This window comes from Cebus imitator, unplaced genomic scaffold (genome assembly GCF_001604975.1).
Source record: "Cebus imitator isolate Cc_AM_T3 unplaced genomic scaffold, Cebus_imitator-1.0 Scaffold45, whole genome shotgun sequence".
Lineage (NCBI taxonomy): Eukaryota > Metazoa > Chordata > Mammalia > Primates > Cebidae > Cebus > Cebus imitator.
The window spans coordinates 13,339,856-13,353,835 of NW_016107360.1; the positions used below are offsets into that span (position 1 = coordinate 13,339,856).

At 43.5% G+C, this 13,980-nt stretch overlaps 1 protein-coding gene across 1 annotated transcript in view; it reads right to left on the bottom strand.

Moving 5' to 3' along the window:
- Positions 1-11,917, bottom strand: part of CPVL (carboxypeptidase vitellogenic like) — a 152,726-nt gene extending 140,809 nt beyond the window's left edge. The window contains exon 1 of the mRNA XM_017527074.2: positions 11,802-11,917. The gene's annotated coding sequence lies outside the window, so the exon portion shown is untranslated. The remainder of the gene's footprint in view (positions 1-11,801) is intronic.
- Positions 11,918-13,980: the final 2,063 nt, after the last annotated feature.

Below are 13,980 nucleotides of genomic sequence, written 5' to 3' on the forward strand. Positions count from 1 at the left end.
AAAAAAAAAAAAAAAAAAAGGAAAAAAAATATAAGAAAATTAGAAGATTGTGGTTTCAGAAGACCAATATCTGACTAACGGGAGTTCCAGAAAATGATGGCAGATAAAATTCAGGGGAGATCGTGTGGCTCATGCCTGTAATCCCAGAACTTTGGGAGACCAAGGCAACAGGATAACTTGAGCCTAGGAGTTTGTTGTCCAGCCTGGGCAACATAATGAGATTTCGTTTCTACCAAAAATAAGTTTAAAACATTAGCCAGGCATGGTGGCACACACCTGTGATCCCAGCTACTTGGGAGGCTGAGGTGGGAGGGTCACTTGGGCCCCAGGAGGTCAAGGTTCCAGTGAGCCATGATTGCACCACTCCACTCCAGCCTAGATGACAGAAAGAGACCTTATCTAAAAAAAATATTCAGGGTAAGAAATTATCAAGGAAACAGTACAAAAACATTTGCAGAGGTGTAGATATGATTTTTCAGATTTAAAGGAACCATCAAGTTTCCAGATCAAAAAATGAAGAACATATTTCAGAAATAAAGTGACTATTATAAACTTTCCAGAGAGAAAAAAAGAGAATGATATCACATAAAAAGAATCAAGAACCAAAACGGTATTATACTTTTCAATAGCAGCACCTAGCAGTAGCTAAAAGATACTGGGAAAAATTCCTTTCAAAATTCTGAGAAAAATGTTATTTTCAAACTAGAATTGTTTACACAGCCAAAACACCAATCATAATTAAATATTCAGAAACATATGATTTATTATTATTTTTAAGATATAGGGTCCCACTGTCACCCAGGCTGCAGTGGCAGTGCAATCATGCAATCACAGCTCACTTCAGCTTCTAGCTTGTGGGCTTAAGCTAGACATTACAGGTGTGAGCTATCACACCCAGTTATATTTTGACTTTGGTTTTTTATTTAATTTTTTTCACCTCATATGCAGCTTGGGAACCAGCCAGATTTTTATTTAATGCTCCTCACATACCACTTCTCAGAAAGCTGCTGGAAAATGTGGTCCACCAAAACAAGGATGAAAACCAAGAAAGAGGAAGACATGGGAGCCCAGTAACAGGAACTAGGACTGAAGAGGGGAAGTGAAATCACAGAGTAACAGATCTAAAGAGCCGCCAGTCCACATTGGAGCAGTGAAGACAGAGGAATCCACATGAGATGTCCTCAGGGAAGAAATTCATCTATAATTGACTGCTGCATGAGCTTTTGTAAAAAAAAAAAAAAAAAAAAAAAAAAAAAATCCTATCATTACGGATATTACAGTTCTGTCAGCAAGTTTGGACAGAAGTTATAATAGTGATAGGGAAAATAGAACAATCCCAAGAGGCAATTTTTAATTCAATGAAGAAAATAAAACTGTACAAGACATAGACTGCAATTACGGTATACTACTTGGTTCAGCAGTGAGCAATATTTACATAAGGTAAATCTTAGATATTGATTTAGCAAAAAAGAGAATTATATCACCATTTGGACAGGATGAAGAGTAGGAAAGTGAGGAGATAATGTATGTAAAAGTGGTAAAATCTCACCTTGTTAAGTACGTCAATAGAAAATACCTCAAATAAAAAATGTGACTCTAAACCAATAATCAAGAAATAGGTTAGGCAGATTACTTGGAAATTTGGAATTAAAGGCTACAGCAAAGGTAAAAGTGTGAGAGGAGGTCTCAGATAAGACAAGGATGGGGAGGGGTGGAGAAGACAACTAAAATTTTTTATCAGAGAATTGTAACATTGCTTTCATTATATTAACAAAAATCAAAAGTAGTTCAGCAGAACTTGAAAACTAAACTTATTATCTCCTTCCCTAAACTTGTCCTTACTTCCCTATTTTTTGTCCTGGTTGGAAATACTCCCATAAACTCAAGTACTAAAGCCAGAAATCCAGAATGTCTTCTTGATTTATCCATTTTTCTCTGGCCCTGCATTCCCACAGCCAATCAATCACCAATTGAATCTCCTACATGTTTTTTAAAACCACCTTCTCCTCTCTAAACCTACTCTCAGGGGCTAATCCAGCTCCTTATTGTCACTTGCCTGAACTCCAAACTAGTTTCCAACCTTGACTTTAAGTCCTAATTAAATGAATCCCTCAAACACTTTCCTCATTTGCTGCTGTCTTTCCTATTGAGGGGGCATCATCATCTGGGGTAGATACCTGGGGTTCGCCATCTTGGGCAGAGATCAAGGACATGGAAACACACAAAGAGTGAGTGGAGCAGAGTAGTTTAATAGGCCAAAGAAAGAGAAAGGAAAACAGATCTCTCTTTCGCAGCAGAGAGGGGTGTCTGAATGGGAAATCTGGCCCTCTGTGGAGTGCACTGGATTTTACAGACAGGCTTGAGGAGGCAGTGTCTGTTTTATATAGAGACAGACTGACCACAGATTGGCTGGACCAGGTGTGATATTTACATAGCACGCAGGGAAGCTGGCCACCTCACTCTAACTTTATTATGCAAATAGGTTTTCTGCTTGGCCAGCACCACATTGTCGGCTCCCTACTGCACATGCGGTTGGAAAGGAAAAGGGAAGACGGAGTGGCCATTTTGAACATGCCTAGTCCCAGGTAGCCTTTTCCTACAGGCACAACTGCCGGCATTCACCCATGCAAGCTTCCAGCTTGCTCGTCTATGTGTACAGCTCAATTTTATAGGCAGGCTGCTATTTGTTAGAAAAGAAAATGATCTGGGGGCTGCTTTTCATTAAAAGGAAAACCTCACCGAGGACTCCTGTACCCTCATTATCTGCCTAAATAACTTCTTCTTAACACCTATATCACTATTTTGAAAGGCCATGGAATTTATAGCATTTAAAAATCTGTTATGCAGCAATAGAAAACCAATACAGAGGCAGGAGGAAAGCAAGCAAGGCTTAAGTAGGAAGTAGAGAAATAGGATAGAATCTAGAGAAGTTAACAGAGTTGATCAGGGAGAGTTTTCTAGATAGAAGCTAAGAATCTTTATCCTCTAGTGACTAGAAACTACTGAAGGGCTTTACAATTTGAAAACACTACTATGAACATTAATGTAAGGATGGACTTACGCCAGAAAGACAGAAGGCAGGAAGGCCAGTTAATACGCTTCACAATAATGTAGAATAAAGATGATGGGAGTTTGAACTAGGGCAGGGAAAGAGTCAAGTGTGGAGAGGGCAGACTTAAAAATAGTTAGAAGGTTGGCTGGAGGCAGTGGCTCACACCTGTCATCCCAGCACTTTGGCAGACCGAGGTCGGTAGATAACCTGAAGTCAGGAGTTCCATACCAGCCTGGCCAACATGACAAAGCCCCGTCTCTACTAAAAATACGAAAATTAGCCAGGCTTGGTGGTGTGTGCCTGTAATCCCAGCTACTCAGGAGGCTGAGGAAGGAGGATTGCTTGAACCCTATAGGTGGAGGTTGCAGTGAGCCAAGATCACGCCACTGCACTCCAGTCTGGGTGACAGCATGAGACTGTCTCCAAACAATAAGAAAAAGAATTAGAAACTAAAACTGGAAGAACTTGTGATCATATACATATTAGAGTTGAAATAGAATAAAGAATCTAGGATGATCCCAGATGTGACTTAGATGGCTGGGTGGGTGGATGGTGGTGCCATCAACCAAGAAGGTGAGAGACCCAGATCTGGGGTGTGAAAATCTGCGCTGCTGCTCATCAGCCTAAGATGCTCCCAACAGAACACTCACAGTGTTTCTATACACCCAAAGCCACTTGGCAGCTGCATTATGATGGACAGTCCTTTTTTCCCCAAATAATTGCTGTTTTCTCACCAACAATATCACTTTGTCCCTTCTATCTCCTGAACAGAAACTGCCGGGAGTGTAAGTTCCTAAGCTGCCATGGGCACTTGGCAGCAACTAATCCAACGGGTTCCTCTTCCCTGATCCCTCTTTTGACTCATTCAAGCACGGGCCAAATCTTTCAGATGCCTCTTCCCTCTTCTTCCATCCCATGGGTATGTGCCCTCCTTTGCTGCACATAAAGCTAACAAACCTAACTTTGTGCCATTACACATGTACTTCTCATGTTCTAGTGGCTTTCAACATCCATCCCACTTGAAAGGTGTACTGAGAAAAGGTAGAAGGGAGACTAAAAAATAGAGAAGAGACAATAAAGCTGGACCATAGAGGATGGCTGTGGCTCTGTATAGTAGATCATATGCTAATATGAGCAGGAAAGCTCTGCCACAATTCCTGAATACACAAGGCAGAAAGTTCCAGCCTTCACTTTGTCAACAGGTATATCCTTGGGCAAGCCAATTCACTTCTCCCCTTGGACTTCAGTTCCTTCATTGTTAATTCTGGGGATTAGATGTTCTATATAATTCCCCAAATCTCTCTCAGCTTGGAATATCTAAGATTCTAAAAATGCAGCCAAGGAGATCAGGCTAAAACTGCAGCAGGCTTTGAGTCACAGTGCTGATTCACTCAAGCTCCCTTAATGAAAGAACTTCCACATCTGCTCTGGGTGCCCCGAACCTACACATTTCTGTCACTGTTCATAAGACAACCTAACAAACATAAGAAGGGCTTTTTTTGGCGGTGGTGGGGGCGGGGGGGGGGGGCAGCGGCTACGAATTATTAAATTACATGGTTTTTGAGCATGGATTTAAAAAAAATCCTATCAACAAATTCCAAATCAGTGGCTTCCAGCAATTTTTCTCTGAAACAAAAGCCTCAGATTACGCAGACGCCAATGTTCAGGCACATGCATACACATGAACGGTGGAAAGAGTCATGGCTTCACGTGGAGTGTGCAGTCTGCCAGCTCAGAAAGCTCCTGTGTCCCAGCAGCACGGGCGGTTCATTCTCCTGCCAGCCAAGTTAATTCTACCAACACGCCAATACTTACCAGGAGAGAAAACAAAACAAAACAAATTATTTCCACTTGACTGGCTGATTGCTAATGATATTCTTCCTCAAGTAACCCAGGCAGGAACATTTTTCATTTGCAGAATTAGCTACAGCTGCCATTTCCCCTTGTGTCAAATACAAAGGAGGTATTTCCTAGGGTCTGCATGTGACTCAGAATGGCTTCATCTGTATTTCACTTTCTACATTTCTTGTTGCTTAAGAGCTTAGGAGCTTTTCCCTAGCCAGGCCGTTCCCTGCAGCCTCCCTACACGCCCTCAGCAGTAACCAATCACATTTCTTGATTCATTCCACCATGCAGGCCTCGGCTGGGCAGTGGCTATCGCCTTAATCTCAGCACTTTAGGAGGCCGAGGTGGGAGGGTTATGTGAGTCTAGGAGTTTAAGACCAGCCTATGTAACATGGCAAGACCCTGTCTCAAATCAGACAAACATACAGACTTCTACCCATAGTCTTCTATACAAATAGTTTTCTCTCCTTTAACAGAACTCAACTCTTCAGAGATTTACTTCGCTAAAACTTGGGGAGGAGTTAAAGATGAGAAGGGGATGCCATCTACCTTCAAGGAGCCCTCATTCCAGCAAAGAGACACGCATGAAAACCAATAAACCCTAAGTACTGTCAAAGCATGAGGAATGCAGTTCTGTGCCCCACTGCAAATAAACACTGTACCAAGTCCTCACTGAAGGATGGCCCCATTCACAATGCAAATCCTATTACTTACTACACAACTTGCTGCTTCTAACTTTGGGAAAAAAGCCTTGAGGAAGCAGCCTAATTCTTATGGCTTCCAGAGTCAGCTAGGGGTAATCTTGCTCTAGGCTCCACATTCTATCACACCCTCTCTCCAAAGACTCACCAGGAATGGATACGAAAAAAAGCAAAAAGTGACCTTAGACAGGCACAACTGTGAGACAATGAAGGAGGGCAGAGTATTGATGAAATAAACATACAAGCAAAAAGAGTTTTTCTCCACTTCACCCTTAAATCAGCCAGGGATTGAAGGCATGATCTTAAGAATGAATGAAGTAGTTGTTGAACTCAGGGACGTAGGAAGCTTCCATGACCTTTTTATCAGTTTTAGGGGTTGGCATTTCTTATAGAAGGCTGGCCCTTCCTATAGAGTTCAAGAAGTTGGGTGAAAAGGCAGGACCAGAGGGCAGACACCCCGCCAGTAATAGCTGTGCAATGTGCTTTGAGTTTCCCTGCTCATCACCTTCCCAAAACAGGGGCCACAGTAAGGAGCCTGCATGTGCTAACACCTAACACAGTGCCTAGTATACAGTCAGTAGTATCTGAGAAGGCAATGCAGTCCAGTGAGAATAGCATGCAAGATTTCAAGTATGCCCTCAGCCCGGGCATGGGGGCTCACGCCTGTAATCCTAGCACTTTGGGCGGCAGAGGCGGGCAGATCACAAGGTCAGGAGTTCGAGACCAGCCTGCCTAACATAGTGAAATCCCATCTCTACTAAAAATGTAAAAATTAGCCAGGCATGGTGATGCATGCCTGTAGTCCCAGCTACTCAGGAGGCTGAAGCAAGAAAATCATTTGAACCCGGGAGTTGGAGATTGAAGTGAGTCAAGATCACCCTGCTGCACTCCAGCCTAGGCAACAGAGAGTCCATTTCAAAAATTAAAAAATAAGTAAATAAAAGTATGCCCTCACAGCTTCAAATGTGGCTTGTGCCACTTAAAAACTCTGTGCCCTTAGACAAACGACTTGCATTCTGAATAGAACCACACTCTTTTTCACTGTTCTAGTGAGGGATACGAGAGATTATATGTATACATATACACATTTACCTCAGGACCTGCAGAGAGACAAAACACAGTCTCTGCCCTCACTTTCTATTTGAGGACTTGGAACAGTCCCTAGCAACAGAGAAGATGCTAAATGACTCTCAATTCCTTTGGCTTGTCACTGGTCATTATAATAAGTGGGCTCACAGAGCTGAATATTTATTCTGCATATAGAGCAGCTACTGAAGTACTAAGGTAGAAAGGTCCTGAATCAAGTACCAGAGAAAAATAAAAACAAAGTTTAAAATTAAGTGGAAAGAAAGAAGGGAGTCTTGATGGCTACATGACCGTGGATCCAGAATATGTATCACACTAGAGGTTTGGTTTGGAAAATATTGCCACCATCAGGACGGGTTGTCATAGCACCCAGATTAAATAGGTGTTGCCCTGTGAAAAGAGAGACAAGTTCATTAAATTACCTGGCTTCCAATCTGGAAATGGGTTACCTGGAAAAAGCATTGTATGCTCTAAATGTCCTAGATAAATAATTATTTAACTTTCTCTTTTTCTTCCCCCTGCCTCACCTTACCCCCTGCACTTCCCGCAATGGGAACCGGAAAGACTGACTTCACTTTACTAGCGCGGATACAGTCCCTTAGTCAGGGAGTGCTGTCAGTTATTAAGGAGAACTGCAGCTATAGTAACACTGTAGATGAACGGCCATTAAAATACTAACAGGTCGGGGCCGGGCGCGGTGGCTCACGCCTGTAATCTCAGCACTTTGGGAGGCCGAGGCGGGTGGATCACGAGGTCAAGAGATCGAGACCATCCTGGTCAACATGGTGAAACCCCATCTCTACTAAAAATACAAAAATTAGTTGGGCATGGTGGCACGTGCCTGTAATCCCAGCTACTCAGGAGGCTGAGGCAGGAGAATTGCCTGAACCCAGGAGGCGGAGGTTGCGGTGAGCCGAGATCGCGCCATTGCACTCCAGCCTGGGTCACAAGAGCGAAACTCCGTCTCAAAAAAAAAAAAAAAAAAAAAGCTAACAGGTCATTGAACATCTGTATTTATTTTTTGTTCCAAGAACTCCATATATTCAGATTTTCTTCAAGGCCTTGTCCTTTTTTCTCCTTCCACATTTTCTCATTCAACCACCCCTTGAGTATTAATTGCTAGTCCAAATGTTTGTTCAGTCCTGACATTGCTGTTGGGTATTTCAGTACAGTATCAGCACTGTCAGCTGTCACTCCCACATGGATAATCAATCAATCCTTCAAACCCACAGATTACAACAGGACATCATCATTCTCCTCAAACTTCTTCTTTCTATGACTTCCAGATTTTATTTATTTTTGAGACAGAGCCTTGCTCTGTTGCCCAGGCTGGAATGTAGTGATGCAATCTTGGCTCACTGCAGCCTCTGCCTCCTGCGTTCCAGTGATTCTCCTGCCTCAGCCTCCTGGGTAGCTGGGATTACAACAAGTACCACCAAGCTCAACTAATTTTTCTATTTTTGTAGAGATGGGGTTTCGCCATGTTGGCCAGGCTGGTCTCGGACTCCTGATCTCAGGTGATCTGCCCACCTCGGCCTTCCAAAGTGCTGGGATTACAGATGTGAGCCACCATGCCCAGCAACTTCCAGATGCTTAATAATGCTCCATTATCATGCAGATGCCTGAGCTCTAAAATCCAGAAATCCTCAAGTTAAATCTGTCACCAAGTGCCATCCTACTTCTTTTCTATTCTATCCACAGTTCAATCCTTACTTGCCCTGAGACATTTACCAAGCTTCCCAACACATCTGTCAGACTTCGAGTCCTTTTCCTTCCAGTGTAGCCTAATGCCGATGCTGCAATCAGCTTTCTAAAACACTATTCCTCCCATGCCTTCGATGACTCCCACCTGCAACCAGGATCAAGTATAAACTTTCTACAGTGAAATTCAACGTCCTACACCCTACAACTCCAACGTAACTTTTCTAACCAAAGTTATGTGATCTCTTCACAAACTCTAAGCCTATGCTCTGCCAAATCAACACTCTTTGTTCCTTAACCCTACCCTGCCTTTTATGTTTTTACAGCTTTGCTGAGCCGAGCTCTAGGCAAACAGTAGGAAGTAATCAATGACAGTTGATTAATCAATTGAAATCCACAGCCTGGCTTCTAACCAATAATAGAATCTAGGTAGATTCTAGATTGCAAAGCTCTTTTGACTTTTCTGAATGTTCAAACCTTTTCATAAACACTGGGAAAAACATTAGTTAAATAAATAAACGAGAAAATGAATCACTTGGGAGCTAAGTTACATTCTCTCCCTAGAATCATACAGGTACAAAAGGCTATGTTAAGTGGTCTTTTTAAAAGAGGGGTAATGAGTTACAAAGTCCCAGAAAAGAGGAAGGGCTAGCCCCAGGGTTCCAAGTAGATATTTTGGCCTGTAAACAACTCTAAGCAATTTAAAGACAGCCACTAACTAGAATCAGACTAGAGAGAAAAAGTTAAGAGATAAGTCCCAGCTGTATTGGAAAGATAAGCTGCTAAGAATTTGCTTTTTCAGGCTCCAAGATCTAAGGACACAGTCCTTCCGCCTCTTTTCACCGCCACCACCATGTCCGTCACCCCCCCCCACCCCCGTCTGAGTAAAAGCAATGAAAGCATGTGATTTCATGTTCAAGGTTATATCTACAGTATCTTTGAAGGGACAGAAATCTCAATTCCCTGGTTCCAGTTCAGATAAGCTGTGATAGCTGGCTGGTGACCTGTCTATTAAGGTTTACATCTTTGAACTTGCAAACATAGTATAAACATTCAAACTCCATTACCGTTTTCACAGGAAAAAGTTCTTAGCTTTTTGCCCAGCTTACCTCTCTCCCAAGTCAACATAGACATTAATGAGTCATTGTTCTAGAGGTATCTTTCTAATTATGAGAAGCTTGCCTACATCTTTTAAATGTTCTTAGTTCACTCAATGAAAATCCCATATTATGAAGCCATTGAAAATGTTTAACTAAAATAATCATGTTTTCTCTTTAGTGAAACATACTTCCTATTAAGAAGGAGTCACTGGCCAGGCACAATGGTTCATGACTGTAATCCCAGCACTTTGGAAGGACGACGTAGGAAAATCACTAGAGGTCAGGAGTTCAAGACCAGCCTGGGCAACATGGCAAAACCCCATGTCTACCAAAGCTACAAAAATTAGCCAGTCGTGATGGCGTGCACCTTTAATTCCAGCTACTCAGGAGGCTGAGACACCAGAATTGCTTGGACCCAGGAGACAGAGGTTGCAGTGAGCAAAGATGGTGCCACTGCACTCCAGCCTGGGTGACAAAGTGAGACTGTCTCAAAAAAAGAAAGAATGGGTCATTCCCTATTTACCTTGAGTATTTGGGTGCTAACAGTTATCCGATGACACCTGAGGCAATAACTGAGTTTTTCCCCTCTCATTGTCTTAGTTCTGTGCATCTCAGGGCAGTATTCAACACTCAGTGTTTCCCCTGACAAACTAGATGCTTCCCCACACAAAAACAACTCATTTTTAAAATTGTTGTGTAATTTGCTTCTTGTTTTTATTTTTTGTGGGGAGTGAACTGGTAAACCCAGTGGACTTTCTTAACACTTTTCTAAGTCACTCAGCCTGTTAGTCAAAACTCACTTATTTCTCAGGCTGTAAAATCATGCTAGCAGAATCCCACTATAAATTGACTTATAGACTGGATTTATATAAATTTGGGGACCAATTGCCCCTCCCAGTCAACTCCTATAAAAGATTAATAAAACAGCTTCTTGTTAAGAACACCGACACTACATTATAAAGGGTTTCCCCTGTACTTAGAGTAGCATGAGTTACACATCCAGAATGCCCAGTTAACCAAAGGGTCTTGACCATGCAGACTCTCACATGCCAGCAAAGCCAGTGCAGTGCACTTTTCCAAAAGTGCTCCAATTCTCCTTTTGGACAACTTTCTTAAAAGTTATTTATCAAGTTCATGAAGTACATTCTCACTGGACTTTTTATTCTGCTTACATCTTTTTTACTCATCCCAAATCAAATTTAAAAAAAAAAATTGTACATTTAAACAAGGAAGGGGAAGGCAAGTGCTGAGGGGCACCCTCTTCATTTACTGATGCCAAAACTGAGGCTGTGAAAGATAAATAACGTCCCTGTTGTCATCCAAGTAGCGGATACTAGAACCAGGAATTACACAGAATTGTCTTGCTCCAAAAACCAAGCACCTTGCTTGGTACTCACTGTGGCTGCAGTGAAGGTGGGGGAACTGAGAGGTGACTCCACATGGGTCATGCATAGCCACAGACATTATATGGCCAGAGTTTCAAACATTATTTTGTTCTGTCTTCACCATAGACTTCATCATCAATTACAACTGATAAGGGAAATTACACTTAGCTGAGAAGCCAAGTCCTGGGCTAGGTAGGTGTTTTCTATAGTTATTTCCATTTCTAATAAGACAGTTATTTAAAAAGAAAAACTTATTAGCTCCACCTTTCAGATGGAAAGACTGAGCTTTAGTAGGGTTAAATAATTTGCCCAAGATCACCAACTAGCCAAGGCCAGAGCTGGGATTTAAATCCATTAACATTCCAAAGTCCTTTTGCTTCTGTATTACAAAGCTGACCTGCACTTCCCAGGGAGCTGCTTCCATCTGTCTCCTGTGCCCTTGGTTTCTCCTAATCCTACATTCCAAGAATAAAAATCTTATGTGTTTTCCTTGCTAGGTTAAAGTCAAGTTTCCCCTGCTTTGGGCACCTTCAAATAGAAGACGTTTTCTGCTTCTCTTGCTTCTGAAAGCCCGTGAAATCAACACATCCCCAAAAGACGCCTTGAGGGAGGAAGGGAAAGTGCCCTGCACCCCCAACGCTCCCGCACCAAGAGCGGTGGAGAACCCCAGTTTCGCACTTCCTTGGAGGGACTCCTGGATTAGGAGATGCCTTCTGGCCTTGAAGAGTATTCCCTCGGCTGGGCGCACGCAGTCCATCCCCAATGCTCCAACTTGAAAACTCTGAGGTGGCCACGACTATCCCATTCCAATGTCACCCGACCGCGCTTTCTCCCTTTTTGGTGCTGAGGGCTTTTGAGACCACCTGCCCTGCGCTCCCTACGTCCGAGGGACCGGGGCGAGGACCTGTCCTGCTGAGCGCGCATCACTTACGCGGTGCAGTCGGTGCTTCTCCCTGAGCCGCGGTGCGCACGGACCCCAGTCGGTTGTCCTGACAGCGCTTCCCAAGTCTAGCAGAAGTGAGGTAACCCCACCCAGTCACGAGGATCCTGCCGAACTCGAGCCTTTTAAGTGCTCCTGTAGGATCACATGACCCAGACCTACAGGGCGAGAGCTACGTGGTTTCCCTACCTCCTGGTCCCAGGAGTCAGCGCACCAAGTCAGCCGCACCTGTCAGCGCTTGGTGCGCACCTGGCCCCACCAAGTCAGCGCTCCCCGTTCTGGAAGAAGCGAGCAGCCCCAGGGTGGATTCCCAGGGTGGAATCTTAAAAAATAATAAAGATCATCAGCTGCGGTGCAATTCAGGTTGTTTTGTCCCTTTGTTTTGTTTTGGTTTTCTCTCCCGCTTTTTAAGAGTTGCTTTCTTAGAATTTCAGCCCTGTATTTTGAAATTATTTCTGCACTCTAGGACTTACTTGCAAGCCAGGAATTTCAATTTGGAAAGCGAGTGGTGTTTGACTCCGCCTGTTAAAAAGGCAACACACATTCATTGGTGGTCTACATTCCAGCTGCACTAGCAATAAGCATGCACCAAGTGCCACTGTCCTGCCAAGCACTGTCTCTCTCCTGCATCGCTGCGTTGAAGTCTCAGAGCCACCTGTTCTGTTCCATTATACCCATTTTGTAAGTGGGGAACACAAACTAAGTGAGGTTAGGTAACCCATCCAGGGCCACATTGCTTGTAAGTGACCTGAATGCCTATTATTAACCAGCACCAAGTGCTGGGCATTGAGTCAGGCAGTACGGGGGCAAAAACTAAAAAAGGCAAGGAGCTTGCAATGGCCGGTAGCTAACACAAAATAAAGGAAGGTCGTCATTACCAGCAACAGCGATGTCAACTGCCAGACAAGTGAGAGAGGCCATGGGGAACCTTCTGCACTGCCCCCCACCCCAGATCTCCTCACAACTAGCTGCAGGAGTGAGCTAGGGAAACCCACAGTACAGCAGCCCAGCCAACCCAACAGTCAGGAGGAAAAATTGTTTTAAGTCACTTTCAGTCTCCCATAGTTCGTTATGCCACTAAGGCTAACTAAAGCACTAGTTTTGTGAGCTGGAACAAACTAATGTCACTGAATATCCATTTTCTCCTAAGTACCTACTTTATTGGGTTGTTGTGAGGACGAACTGAAAAACGACGTGTAAATCCCCTAGCATAGAGTGTGTCTTCAGTGATTGCAGTCATTCTTTGCTATCATACCTTCCATGTGGAAGTACTTCCTACCCACCAATCTCTTTATGGCGAAAAATCTGTGTGGGAAAATAATTTTTCGTTAGGGCCAAAATCCACCCACCTTTAATATTTGTAGGACCCAGGGCAAGAGTACAAATAGAGGTTTGTATGCCAGATACCTACCTAAATATTTAAAAGTTATAAACAAAGTTAACAAATGATTAAGTACAATGTGTTCTACCATCCTACCTAGATAAATACACCTTGGGAATTGACATGACATGCTGGATTGAAACTTTGGATGATCTGCACTTAAATATGGTGGTACAGAGAGAGATGGTTTCTAGTTCCTGGTCTGCACGCACCTCTCTCTCTTCCCACGGGGCTCTAGTTCAATGGTGGAAGCTCAGTCCAGCTTCGCAGAAGTAGCTGTCCTCCAGTCACCTCTTGAGCCCAAGAGTATGAACACCAGCGTCAGCACTATTCAGTCATGGGAGTATAGAATCAGCAGACAACACTGCTGCTGGTGTACAGTCCCTTGAAGTAGGCTCAGTGCCATTTGGGAAGGGAATTTGGAATTTGCCTTCTAAAGTGTGCATCCTGGACAAGGGCTCCTTGAATCTAAGTATAAGAGCAACTATTGGCCAAAGAATACCTGTACTCATGTGGAACCACTTAAAAACTAAACTGAGGCCGGGGGCAGTGGCTCATGCCTGTAATCTCAGCACTTTGGGAGGCTCAGGCGGGTGGATCACGAGATCAAGAGATCGAATTCATCCTGGCCAACATGGTGAAACCCTGTCTCTACTAAAAAATACAAAAAGTAGCTGGCGTGGTGGCATGTGCCTGTAGCCCCAGCTACTTGGGAAGCTGAGGCAGGAGAATCACTTGAACCCAGGAGGCGGAGGTTGCAGTGAGCCAAGATTGCACCACTGCACTCCA